This window comes from Macaca fascicularis, chromosome X (assembly GCF_037993035.2).
Source record: "Macaca fascicularis isolate 582-1 chromosome X, T2T-MFA8v1.1".
NCBI lineage: Eukaryota > Metazoa > Chordata > Mammalia > Primates > Cercopithecidae > Macaca > Macaca fascicularis.
In genome coordinates this window covers 101,471,113-101,485,619 of record NC_088395.1, presented here as the reverse complement: position 1 = coordinate 101,485,619, position 14,507 = coordinate 101,471,113, and positions in this window count along the sequence as shown.

Sequence of the window (14,507 nt, the reverse complement as noted above, 5' to 3'; positions counted from 1 at the left end):
TAAATTATTACATGTTTAGTCATTCATTTAAGAATTTATGACTTGCTTTAGACAAGAGAAATATATTTAAACATAAGCTACTAAATTAATGACTTAAGGGAAAAATTACTAAATTAACTTGAAAGTTCAACTTTGCAAACTGAATTTGTTGGACCTCATGTAAGCTAGATGATCAGTTTTTTAAACTGTTGTGTGTTTCCCTCGAGGATAGAAGTCTCCTCTTGTCTCTCATCCACTGTGCACACCACTGCAGCCCGCGCCTGTCCTCCACGGTGCCACAGTGCGGCCTGCAATTCACCCTGTACCACACCTTCCACACCTTACCTGAAAGTCACTAAGTATAACCAAGAAGGAAATGAAAAGCAGATAAATGACCTCCACCCCTACATCCAGCATGCAAATGTTAAACATTCATCAAAGTAAAACCAAAAACCCATGTTAGCTCATGATTGTAACTGGTAGAGTTATGTGCATGGCAATTTTAAGAGTCTAGTTAAGTAAAAACCTAATTGAAACTCTCAAGAAATATGAAGTTTATACAAGAAGACATCTGCAAACATTGACAGTGAGGAGAGGACTTCACTCTGCATCCAGCCTGTCCTGGAAGCCACGGCCAAATGCCAGGTTGTGTAGATCTGAAAAGCAGAAAAAAACAAGCGTTGAAATGTGTACAGTCTCAGCAATGTACAAATTCGACATAGGATGCTCAGAAACCTTGAATTTCCAATCAGAAAATAGAAACATGAGCAAGTTCCCCAGCAGTGCCCACCTTCTGCCTATGGCACGTGTAACAGGAACGCTGGCTACCTCGGGGGGACAGAAGCTTCCTGGTCACATTCGCTGTGGCAGCCGCACACCTGGCCCTGCCACAGACACCTGGCTAATACTGAAGAACCACCCACTCCCTGGGTTTGCTCACTCTAGCCGGGAGTGCGTATTTACAGAGTACATTATCGACTGAGCCCTCATTCAATGCGTCAAGCTTGTTGGAGGCAGGGCAACCACATTCCTGGCCCAATTGTGTGAATTGAGCAGAGCAAATGTCCCCAGTTGGACGGCACTCAGTCACGACAGCAGCGGCCACTGTTCACAAGGCGCTGGCTTCATGCCGGGAACAGTTCCAAGCGTCTTCTGTCTGAGGAATGTGCACTGCATCCCTGTGGGGCCGTTTGCAACGTCCACCAGAGTTCTGAGGCAGCCAAGTCCAGGCTGTCTGTGGGTCTCGCCGCGTGGACGTCCACGTCCCCTGCAGACCAGACCTCACTGCAGGGACTACGGGTTCCAGGACTGCCTTGAGGCACATGCTCCCCTTCGCCACCTCTTCCTGGCCCCTGACACCAACCTTCACCACTGCTGCCAACACTTTGTTTTCTCATGGCTCCTGAGGGGCCTGTTCTTTCTGCCCTTCCCTGCTCCCTGCCTCTGGCTTGGAGGATGCCCACATCAACGCCAACGCTCACGTAATCATCACCCCTTCCATGGGGCTTGATGCCTAGGAGTCTCAATATCAGAAAGTCAGATTCCTGTGCTTGTTGGAGAATTTCTTCCCATCATGGAAGTGAAGGAGATCAAATTCTAGGTGCCTGCAATAACCTCATTTCCACAGCTAAGCAACTTCAGTAGTAGCACAAAAAAGTTTTTTAAAAAAACTTTTATACAAGCTAAATACAATATAATTTTTACAACCACGTTCTCATCAGCTCCCACCTGAGCAGGAAAATAGTAATTTTCAAAGAAACAAACTTTTCCATAATTTTAACACTTAGCATTATCACTATTAAGCAAGAATTATCCCAAAAATACACGATGATCTTGTTCTCACATTCAAAACTTGATTGTCACACAGTGAAATAGCACTTAATGTAAAGGAATGTTTCTTTTCAGGTTTCTGTTCTGGGAAAAAAAAAGATTTCTGGCAAAGAGATAAACATTAATTATGTAACTATTTAAAATGCGTCTGAGAAAAACAAAGTCATCCAATTACTTCTTTAAAGTGTTACAAATGCAACTGAGTTTTAATAGTAATTTGTCCACAATTATCAAAAGAATCTTTAAAAATCTTAATACTGAAAAAATAACCATAAATGGATATAAAACGCCAAGCAGAAGAGTTAACATTTGGGGTAGATTTTGGCCCATATTTTTAACATATAGTTATTTACCTAGCTGAAGTATATCTCTCTCCTCTTAGGCTCTTCAAGCCTTATTTTCAAACATAGACTGGCTTTTGGTACATGAAGGCAGCTTTAAAAGATGTCAGGATCGGGCCGGGCACAGTGGCTCAAGCCTGTAATCCCAGCATTTTAGGAGACCAAGGTGGGCCGATCTCTTGAGGTAAGGAGTCCGAGACCAGCCTGGTCAATACGGCAAAACCCTGCCTGTATTAAAAGTTTTTGTAATTAGCCAAGCGTGGTGGCACACACCTATAATCCCAGCTACACGGGAGGCTGAGGCAGGGAGAACTGCTTGAACCCAGGAGGCAGAGGTTGCAGTGAGCCAAGATCGCACCACTGCACTCCAGCCTGGGTGACAAAGTGAGACTGTCTCAAACAAGAACTTCGTCCTCTGAAAAAGCTTGAGCATCCCCCGCCCCAACCAACCCAAGGAATCACATGGCAATGGTTATCGTCTGATTTCAACACAGTGAAGTTCTATTTTCCTCTCTAAACACAATGGTAAACAGTTGCCATCAGCCCACAGAAACTCCCAGGACCCAGTAACACCGGACTATCAAGATTAATGGGCCACGTACGCAGGGTTCAGCTGCAGAAAGTAATGGCACCAAGAATGTGTGTGTGCTCAAACCAGATTCCTCGCTTTCAGGGTACAGGGTCTCCGCGGGAAGATCATCCAGCGGGATGGTTTCCACTTCCACCATGAGGAGGAAACGGGGGGTTTCCTGAGGGCATTGACAGGACTTGGGTCTCTGCCCTTGTCCTCTGTCCTGTTACAGGATGAGGGTGGGCTGAGGGCAGGTTCTCCCCACATCTTCCGGGCAGGAGAGATGGAGCTGACAGGTGGACGACGGCTTTTCCAAAATGTTCCCATGTTTATAACCTGTTATCGACCTGCTTTCCCTGGAGATCAGTGAAGCAGCATCACTGATTTCCTTCCATTAGGGACAACCCAGTGGTATGGGAGGCAGGAGATGGCGTCTGCCCTGGGTCAGCCTCTGCGTGGGTCTGAGTCAGTCACTTGGCCTGAGCCTCAGCGGGCTCGCCTGTCAAATAGGTGGCCCCACAGACCAGTGACTTTCAACCAGAGTTTCAAGGAGGTTGCCCAAGGACAGGGAGAGAGAAAAAGAGAAAGAAAGCTGTCCAGAAAATAGAGAGGAAGTAGGGAAAAGGAAGGGCTGTGCAGGGAAAGGGAGGAGGAGCGGCGAGGAGGGGCAGGACGGTAGAAGAGGAGGAGGAGCGGCGAGGAGGGGCAGGACGGTAGAAGAGGAGGAGGAGCGGCGAGGAGGGGCAGGACGGTGGAGGAGGAGCGGCGAGGAGGGGCAGGACGGTGGAGGAGGAGGAGGAGCGGCGAGGAGGGGCAGGGCGGTGGAGGAGGAGGAGGAGCGGCGAGGAGGGGCAGGGCGGTGGAGGAGGAGGAGGAGCGGCGAGGAGGGGCAGGGCGGTGGAGGAGGAGGAGGAGCGGCGAGGAGGGGCAGGGCGGTGGAGGAGGAGGAGGAGCGGCGAGGAGGGGCAGGGCGGTGGAGGAGGAGGAGGAGCGGCGAGGAGGGGCAGGGCGGTGGAGGAGGAGGAGGAGCGGCGAGGAGGGGCAGGGCGGTGGAGGAGGAGGAGGAGCGGCGAGGAGGGGCAGGGCGGTGGAGGAGGAGGAGGAGCGGCGAGGAGGGGCAGGGCGGTGGAGGAGGAGGAGGAGCGGCGAGGAGGGGCAGGGCGGTGGAGGAGGAGGAGGAGCGGCGAGGAGGGGCAGGGCGGTGGAGGAGGAGGAGGAGCGGCGAGGAGGGGCAGGGCGGTGGAGGAGGAGGAGGAGCGGCGAGGAGGGGCAGGGCGGTGGAGGAGGAGGAGGAGCGGCGAGGAGGGGCAGGGCGGTGGAGGAGGAGGAGGAGCGGCGAGGAGGGGCAGGGCGGTGGAGGAGGAGGAGGAGCGGCGAGGAGGGGCAGGGCGGTGGAGGAGGAGGAGGAGCGGCGAGGAGGGGCAGGGCGGTGGAGGAGGAGGAGGAGCGGCGAGGAGGGGCAGGGCGGTGGAGGAGGAGGAGGAGCGGCGAGGAGGGGCAGGGCGGTGGAGGAGGAGGAGGAGCGGCGAGGAGGGGCAGGGCGGTGGAGGAGGAGGAGGAGGAGCGGCGAGGAGGGGCAGGGCGGTGGAGGAGGAGGAGGGGCAGGGCGGTGGAGGAGGAGGAGGGGCAGGGCGGTGGAGGAGGAGGAGGGCAGGGCGGTGGAGGAGGAGGAGGGCAGGGCGGTGGAGGAGGGGCAGGAGCGAGGAGGAGGGGCAGGAGCGAGGAGGAGGGGCAGGAGCGAGGAGGAGGGGCAGGAGCGAGGAGGAGGGGCAGGAGCGAGGAGGAGGGGCAGGAGCGAGGAGGAGGGGCAGGAGCGAGGAGGAGGGGCAGGAGCGAGGAGGAGGGGCAGGAGCGAGGAGGAGGGGCAGGAGCGAGGAGGAGGGGCAGGAGCGAGGAGGAGGGGCAGGAGCGAGGCGGCGGCGGCCGATACAACAGGGTTACTTTTCAAAGGTTTGAAGGTGAAGAACAGATACAATGCATTAACTTCCTATTGTTGCTGCAACAAATTACTGCAAATGCAAACCTCCTCTCAGCCCTGGAAGTCAGGAGTCCCAGGGCTGAAGTCAATGGGTCAGTAGGTTGTGTTCCTGCCTGGAGTCTCCCAATTCATAGAGGCCACCATGTAGCTTGTCTCACAGCCCCACACCCCTCCGACCACTGTCCCGGCCTCAGCCCTGCACCCCTCCGACCCCTGCACCACCCATGGCCCCATGCCCCTCTCGCCCCTGCCCCACCCCCGCCCTCAGCCCCACAGCCCTCAGGTCTCCTCTGAGGCAGACCCTTGTACTCCCTCTCATCAAGGCACATGTGAAGACACCGGACCCCACCTGGACAACCCAGGGTCCTCCCCCATCTCAGTGTCCATAACAGTCACATCTGCAAAGCCTCTTTTGCCATGTAAGCTCCATTATACTAACAATCATTTAACAAGTCCATTATAATGATGTAAAAATTGGCATTGTTTTCCTAATGAACAGATCAGTCACCTGTAACCTATAAAATATTTGACTATTAAATACACAATACTGTAGGAGACAAAGATGATGAAGATGACTAGACCCTAGGCAGAAGGATGATCATTCTGAACAGAATCAATGTAACTCAACATTTGAGTCGGAGAGGCCAAGCAGTAAGACTTTCAAAACAGCAACCAGAAAGTATACACCGTGCCTGTAGTTCACAGCTGAGCCTGGCCTCATGAGCACTAGCGTGCTGACACACACACCGGGCCCAAGTTTAAGATCAAATATAAGTAGCTTTCAACTGTAGTATTTTAACTAGATCTTATTACAAAATAGCTTCTTGATTGCAGTTTTTAATCCAAAAAGTTCTCTGTAATTAAAGAAATTAATTTTTCCCTAAAGACATTTATCTATCATTCCATATAAACTAAACAGGTATATTAAAGAAAAAAGACAAATGTTTGACTTAGGGGGTTTGCCTATGACTTGGATAAGCATGATTTTCTTCTGGCCAAGCAGGGAGCAGCTGGACCAGACTGGAGGAAAGGAAAAACAAATTCCACTCTGACCTCAGTTGGGCACCAGAGTCTTCCCTGTCAGAGTGTGGGTGTGGTGCTTCCCACACACCAGCCTCTGACAAAACTCAGCACAAGGGTGTGGGAAAAGGCCGTCTACTTCGGAAAAATCTATAAAGTGCAGACACATCAAAAGCTTCAGAAGACTGTAAAGTGCCAAGGAGACCACTGCAGCACTCTTGGAGTTTACAGAAAATGGTCAGCAGCACACGTGCCTGAGGTCCAGGGTCACCTCCCAGCTGCTGCAACGTCGTGAGCACAGCCCTGGCTTCCCCTCTGATGCAGAGAGCTGGTCACTCCGCCGGCAGCACTCAGAGCTCAGAACATTCTAGATGAAAGCAACGTGTTCCTTCTAAAATGGGAAACTGGGGCAGCACAACTGAAGCTCTACGACTATCTCAACTACTGGGTTACAAGGTAGCATTAGGAAATCATGAGAATCCAAATCTCAATTTCATACAGATTCCAGATCCACTGCAGGTTCCAGAATTTCCTGAAACATTCTTCCAATTTATCACTCAGGATTCCCTTGCCAAAGCTAATAAAATCTAAATTCCTTACGGAAAAGCCACCAATAAGCACCACCACAAATAAGATCAAATGACGCCCGCCCTTCGCACCAAACATATAATCTGTTACTCACACAAGACTGTGCTGGAGGCAGCTCTCAGCTGAAGCTGAATCCGTGAGACTTCATTATCCCCATTTTGGATGGAGTGTAAAGACTGTCAGCAAACCAGGGCCCCAGTGTGAAGCAGAGAACAGATCCTCTGACGCTTGCCTGAACATTTCATTCCCACCTCTATCTTGGATAGTGAACACCCTCAGAGCTACTGAGTCACCCGCATTTGCAGGTCATTTATCCAGCCACCAGGATAACACAATTATGGATAAAAATGCCTTCTCAGGGCTTTGTCATACTCAACAAGGACGCTCAGAAGGCTAGGTAAGCCCAAGAAAGGGGGAAGCGTCCTCCAAACAGACAAAAACCAAGGAAAACCGTGTAGAGACTCAAGAGAGCAGAAACAGAGCCCGCTGTAGCCTTTCAGGCCCTGCTGGCCACAGCCCTGCATTAGGTGGCACCATTTCCACAGATGCATCCTGCTGGGCCCATTTGAAAGGTCCCACTTGCGAGACCCTCACCCCCACTTCCAGCTCTGCAAGACCCGCTGCAGCCCCACTCCACCCCGGGGCCTACTGTGCAAGTCTTCCTGGAGAGACCCCTCAGAGCCTGCACAGCGTCTGAGACTGGGAAGCACCAAGGATCCAGAAACGCACAAACCCGTTCTCCTCTGTGCTGCTTTCTGGGTTTCAAATTGTCTTCAGAACGAGTCTTGCATAAACCCCGGGCTGGGGAGCCAGCCACGGCGCAGCAGCACCCAGCTCTTGCGCTCCACCCACCCCACAGAGGACTAGGGAGGCCCCAGCACACTCTGTCCGCGGGGCAAGACACTAGAAACAGCCACAGTTCAGGGTTCTACCACCCGCCCCGCTGCCCTAATTACCTGCTGTGATCTGAATTCTCATTGGTTGGGAAGGTGATCTCGCAGCTCCACTGTCCTAATTACCTCCTGTGATCTGAAATCACATTGGTTAGGAAGGTGATCTCACAGCTCCGCTGCGGTAATTACCTGCTGTGATCTGAAATCGCATTGGTTGGGAAGGGGATCTCACTGCTCAAGCACTCCCTGCTGCCTCCTTGCAAACATAAAAAATCCAAAAACCGCTCTTAAAGAACATTTACTATAACCTCAAAACAAGACCCATCCCGAGACCAGGGAAGATACACACGCACATCCCACATCTGGTGGGCGTCGGTGACTGACGCCACGGCTTCCGTGTGGCCTGTGAAGCAGGAGGCCTGTCACGGTGACTCAGGCTGGGGTCTGAATAGGGGTCTTCCAAGCAACTAGGCAACCAGGACGCACACCCCAAAAACCAAGTCCCCGCACTCATGTACCTGCCAGAAATGCTGCGTGGCCATCGACACCAGTTGTGCACCAAGACCGATCTGTGTCCTGTGGCCCTCACAACGTCCGTACATGCCTGGGCCCCGCACAGGCCTGCACTGCACCCTGCTCGCCTCCAGTGGGGCTCTCTCCTGCCAAGGGGGATGGCCCTGAAGTCCATTGGGATTTCCAAAGCTGGCTAAAGTCGTGCTTCCTCCCGCTTGTTCAGAAGGCCTAAAGCCCTGAAGACACCAGTGAGAATTGACCTAGCCTCTTAAGGCAGCTCAAACACCTAAACACAGGAATGCTGGACCTCTCTGCCCTCGAGAGCAGCCGATAACCCACTGGGCTAAGCAGAAGGCACAGACCTCACATCCACAAGCCAGTGGCGCTCACGTTTGCATTCCAGGAGCCGCCCATGTGAGTCCCGCCAAGGCTTCCAAGTCCCACTTGATTGTTTTCATTGTATCTCTATAACATCAGTGACATTATATCTCATGGTATCTATGACATCGTCTCTACTTTTCTGACCACATATGCTCCCTGACTTACCATGGGATGAAACTGTTCCAAACTGTTCGTACTTGTATTCAATTCTGGGCATTTGGAATAGACTTAATGGGGGATTAAACCTCTCCTTCAACCCGTTGCTTAGTCTTCTTAGAGGATGAAGGATTTTGCATAACACAAGTCAGTATATAAAAGATCTTGTATAGAAACATACTTTCAAGTGGTCATTATACTGATTCAATATACAAAGGACCCAACATACAGCACAATGTCTATTAGATGATTAATTTGTTCCCCTAAAAATCCTAATATCTACACAGAAAAAATACCCTATACACATTTTATCATTCTTTACCAGTATAGTCATACAACCAAAGGAGTATCACAAAAGCAAAAGAACACATTTGGTTTGACTCGCAGTTCTAAATTTAATATAAAATTGCTAAAACCACCAAGACAAACGTGACTATGAAATATTTAACGATCTTCACCTAAATTCAAGTCACCATTCAACCACCAATACCTCTGCTCTCCTTACAGGAACTTTCCAAAAGTAAATTCTGGAATTAACAGGACAAATTTTTCTGGTGATAGAAATTAGGAAGAAATTGGTTGAAGGCTGTTCCTTGGCTATCAAACTTTTTCTCAGTAATATTTTGTAAAATAAAAGCATCAAACAGATCTTTACATTAACTTACAATCTATCAATACTGGAACAAGCTTTAAATAACCACCACATTCTGTCAGGGCTGACTAACATTACGTCAGCCTCAGTCTCATGTCTTGCAGCATCCACAGTTCGTCTTCTCAAAACCACTTAAGATTTCATAATTAACTCAATTAAACTATGTAAATAATCTCCTTGATCTTTGACATGAAGGGGTGATTTTCCCCCAAAATAGTACCTCTTTCCTTGACATGATTTAATCTGTGGTTACAGTATTTAACAGGATTTTTTTCCTTCTTAGAAAATAAAATATACACCTTTCCAATATGAAAAACACTGATAATGCTATAGCTTAACCAGGTCAAAAGCTTTTTAAAAAAAAAAAAAAAAGTTAAAAAAAGAACCTAACTGCATCTTTGGACCTTATGTGAGGCAGTGTCCAGGGTCACTGAGACCCCTACTTGGTCAGTGCAGCCGGGTACCAGTTAAAGACAGAAACCCAAGCGTTCACTCAAAGCCCCTTCCCAGTGGTTCATCCTAGTGGAAGCCATGGGCACAAAGGAATGTGGCATTCCACGGAGAGCATGAAGGATAGGCTACTTGAGAACATCAAAGTGGCTCACGTCCCCCGAGTATAAAGCCAGTGACTGCTCCCAGCTTCAATGCAGCACCATCCACGGCAGCCAAGGTCCGGAATCACCTGAGTGCCCGTCAACAGGGGATGAAGGGAACATGGCCCGAACATACACAGGAGCAATACTCCACCACACAGTGGAGAGTCCTGTCATCCGTGACAGCATGGATGGAGCTGGAGGACATTATGTTAAGCAAACAAGCCAAGCAAAGAAACGGCGCATGTTCTCACTCATAAGCAGGAGCTGAGAGCAGATCTCATGGAGGCCAAGAGTACGTGGCCAACAGGGCCCAGCAGAGCCCACTCATAAGCAGGATGGGCAGAGGCTGGTAACAGGTACAAACACACAGCCTCATGGGAGCACAAGACCTACTATTGATAAATCAGCAGGGGGATGGCAGTGGGTCATCTACTGTGTGTTTCAAAACAGCTAGGAGAATAACTTGAACATTACCAGCACAAGTAAAAGAAACTATTTCAAGTGAAAGACATCCCAATACCCAGATTTGATCAATATAGGGATGAATCAAGATATCACATGCACTCTGAAAATATGTACATATATTATGTATCAACAAAAACCAAAACCAGTGACAGAACCATTTGCCAAGCACGTGCAGAAGAATGGGAAGCCTGACATGGTGTGGCTCTGTGTCCCCACCCAAATCTCATGCTGAACTGTAACCCTGTGTTGGAGGTGGGCCCTGGTGGGAGGTGATTGACTCATGGGGGTGGTTTCTAATGGTTTAGCACAATCCTCCACGTGGTGTCCTCATGATAGTTCTCCTGAGATCTGGTTGTTTGGAGGTGCATGGCACCTTCCCCTTCACTCTTTCCCCTTCCAGCCATCTGAAGACCATGCTTGCCTCCCCCTTCACCTTCCAGCCTGATTGTAAGTTTCCCCAGATGTAGAAGCCTGTACAGCCCACAGAACTGCATGCCGATTAAACCTTTTTTTCCGTATTACCCAGCCTCAAGTAGCTCTTTATAGCAGTGAAAGAACAGTACAGTCCTCAGGACCAGCAATGTTTTCCTTCTACCCAGCGGCCAACGAGGTCCCACACCCTAGCTGGTTTTCCGAAGCCTTTTCCAGAATGCTGAGGCTGTTTTGGGGATACTAACTTTCCCCATCTGATAAACCAGATGGGGCATCCTATTTGCCTCTTACCACCTTTCTCAGAGAGACCCCACCTCTGAAACAGCCTCCACCAGGGGCCTCTTTTAGCAGCAGCAAAGCTGAGTACTCCTTGCACTTGCACTTCCCTTCTTCTGAACAACAAACATCCTAAGCTTGTTTTTCCATCTTCCCAGCTCATTGAAAAAAATCTCTTATGCTATTTTCCTAAGACACACACACACAAGAGAAGAGGCATGAGGGTAGGGGCTCTTGTTTTCCCAGATCTGAGCCTGGCCCTCAAACACTGGCCGAATTCATACTAACAAGATATCCAGAGGCAGAAACGCAAATATCCCCACCACTTCAAATACCCTAAGGATCTAACAGGCCGAATGGCCCATGTAACTATGGTTTGTGCTGGGCCACTCCACTGGTGTCCAAATCTCTGTCCAAGTGAGCTCTTTAATTTTGGGACTTTTCAGACAGCTAGTTTTTTAAATTTTGTTCTGTTTTGTTTTTATTAAAGGGATCTATTACAGTTATAATCAAGCCGAGTGTGGTGGCTCATGCCTGTAATCCCAGCACTTTGGGAGGCCAAGGTTAGCGAATCACATGAGGTCAGGAGTTCAAGACCAGCCTGGCCAACATGTTGAAACCCCATCTTTACTAATACAAAAATGAACCAGCCATGGTGGCAGGCACTTATAATCCCAGCTACTCAGGAGGCTGAGGCAGGAGAATGGCGTGAACCAGGAAGTGAGGCTGCAGTGGGCCAAGATCAGCTACTGCATTCCAGCCTGGGCAACAAAGCAAGACTCTCACAAAAAAATAAAAATAAAGCAACACGCCCACTTAGTTCTTCACCAATGTCAGATACATCGGTTAAAATAAAAATATGAAAGCATGTTTTTACATTTCAGTATTGAATTTAACCGTATCTTTTAAGAAGATATGAAGATAGAAGTTCCCCAAGGATCAGGGGAGAAAAAAGTACAGTTAAAAAAGTTTTAAAACCTCAGGAGAAAAACAAGTATGGGGTAAGACCTCAAGGCAAACTTTCTTTGCACTTTGATTTCAAAAGAACAGAGATGCCCAAAATATGAACCCTCCCATCTGCATTTTATATTCCTCTATGTCCTTTGAAAGGCTGGAGATGGGATCCCAGGTTCCAAAGTGCCTGGCCATGGTTCACATCAGGCGGCATCTTTCACAGCCGTTTATTCCCCTGTGCCTAGAGATCTCTGTGGCCCAATTTACACAAAAATGTCCTAATTTACACACATTCATCACTTTGAACAAAGTCTCAAGAAATGAGACAAATATTGACACTCCACAGACGCAAGTATTCTCTTCCAAAAAGTGTCAGGTTCCCATGAGCCAGGCAGCTTGGTTATAGAAAGCACTGGCTGACTTGCTGGTTTAATGTTAAATGCATTTAAAATGTTAAGTGGTCTGGCCCCCCTCCCAGTGGTTGTGTGTGTTGAGCTGGCTGCAGTAGTGATGCACACTGACCACGTTCTTTCCTTTGGGTTTGCTTCAAGCAGAGCACCCCGCACCCAGGAAGAGGCCATAGGACAGCATCGAGGTCTAGGACAGTTCTAAGGAGAGCTGCAGGCTAAGTGCCTTGTCCGCAAATAGTCTCTCATTTCAGAGGAAACCACTGAACAGAGTTCATAACACGTGAATTTTAAAAATACATATTTCTAATTTCATCCCATTAGAACTTTTGAACAGATGTGCACCTGCTCCAAGTCAATGAGAGGACACTCGGAAAGTCCCTCACAGGTCCTCGGCCTCCACCTCCCACCTAGAAAACATCAGCTCAAGCCGATCACAGCGCAGTGTGATTTTCTATAAATAACGTGCACGCCTGCATCTGAACTGAGATGTGAATGTCTGGAATGTGCCTACCAGGCCCAGGAGGAACTGCAGCAGCTGTAGGGACACAAGCCCCTAAGGAATCTGATTTGGAGGGAACTCAAGGCAACTAAAACTAGTTCCACTGGTTTTTCTTGGCAAGGCTTGACCAGGCAAACTGTTATCACTGTTGCTAATTCATGGTAATTGGGATGGGGACTTAAAAGTAAGTAATTAGAGCAATTACAGTACTTGCTACTCAATTACAATGGCAGAGATTCCTGAGAATGGAAGAACTGTTGCCCAGGAATAGAGTTCAACAGGTCCTCCCCATGCCCCAGGAAACATGGCATTTCCATGCACCCCTGCTTTTGTCCCCCAGCCACAAACCTCCTGACCTCGGCCATCTGATGGCATCACTCTCCACAGCTGGAAACACCTGACCTCTTGTCACCCTCCCATCTGCCCTGCCTTCCTCCAGCCCGGGATATTCAGGGATGCCCACATACAGGAGCAGGAAACCAGGGCTATCCTTAACCAGTGCCTACATTCAAAGTCCTCCACAGTAGGACAATCACCAACAGCCAATACTCCCAAAACTTTCCACCTCAAAACAGGAGCACGTCTGGATTCAAGCTGACAACGCTGCATTCTCTTTGACATGTACACACGGAGGCATGTCAGGTTCCACCTAAAGGTATCATCGGGTTCCACGCTGGTCAGGAGCCCAAGCCTAGTCACTCTGCATGATCTCACTTCACCATCCACAGAGAAGCCTGCAGTTTTCCTCTGGTGCACGGTGTGGATGGTGGATGCATTTCCCCTGAAGACTCGGAGACGGGAGCCTGGCCAAGGAGGCCAGTCACCCCAGCCACTGCCCCTCTGCTGTCTGCACACAGTACCACAAGTCTAACAGTGCTGGCTATGTGGTGGGATCCATCTGGGCCTGCAGAGGACCCGGCGCACAGGAACCGTGCAGCCTGGCTGTAGCCAGAGGCCTAAGGGATTCCCACAAGGGTCTCCAGCTGAGGTGCCCTCACCACAGGCAGAGCCATGCAAGAGAACTGCCTGCTGAACTGGAAACGTCCCAATCTGCTCAGCCAACTCAAAGGCAACAGCCACCTACAGCTGCTCAGGCCCAAAACGTGGCCACTGGACCTGAAGGGCTGAATCTGGAATTTAATCTGTGAAGTTCTTTTCCAGTGTGTTTAGCTATGTAATCAAATCTTTATTCTGATTAAATTTAAAGGAGTCTCAGGCTATGGGCTCCCTTGTCGGGCATCACAGCTCCAGGGAGGAAGAATGGGAAGGAGAGGCCCAGAGCCTCTCTGCATTCTCCACGCTAATTCAACACGTCATCATAAGGACAGGCACTCCAGCAGGAGAGGTGTGCACGGGAAGAACTGGGTTGGCCCTGACACAAGCATGACCCCCCCCCCCCCCAATGGCATCAGAGCTGCCTCAGCCAACAGGCAAAAGACAATGATGCCCACCTGGACAGGCCACCGGATGTGATGGACCCCAAGCCCTAGTCCCACAGCAGCCAGAGACCACCTGCTGCTCGTCCTGGGTGAAACAGGCAGAGCTGCCCGAGCCCTCAAAAGCAGGAAGAATTGAGGCAATTCCCGCGATTCCCACGACACACGTGACACTCCTCGGAGACAGACACAGGCTTCACTGTGAAAGTGCAGAGGACGGTGCAGTCCCTAGGCGGGCTGCTTCTTCCAATGATCGGGGAAGAAACCAGATCCGTTTCCTTGGAGAATCATTTGTACCGTGATTAGACAGAAGGTGGCTGATGTTATCAAATCACCAAGCACCACACGGCTGCTTCACCAAAGAGGGCCTGGAAACTTGCAGCCACCCGCGTAGGGGCCGCAGTGTTTACAATGGAGACATGGGTGACTGAAGTCTGGCTTCCTCAGGGAAGCTAAATTTGAACTTTCACCACTAAGGAATCGGTCATTTACAGTCACTCACCCTCAATGCAGAAGAGGGCTCAAGACACTGAACCA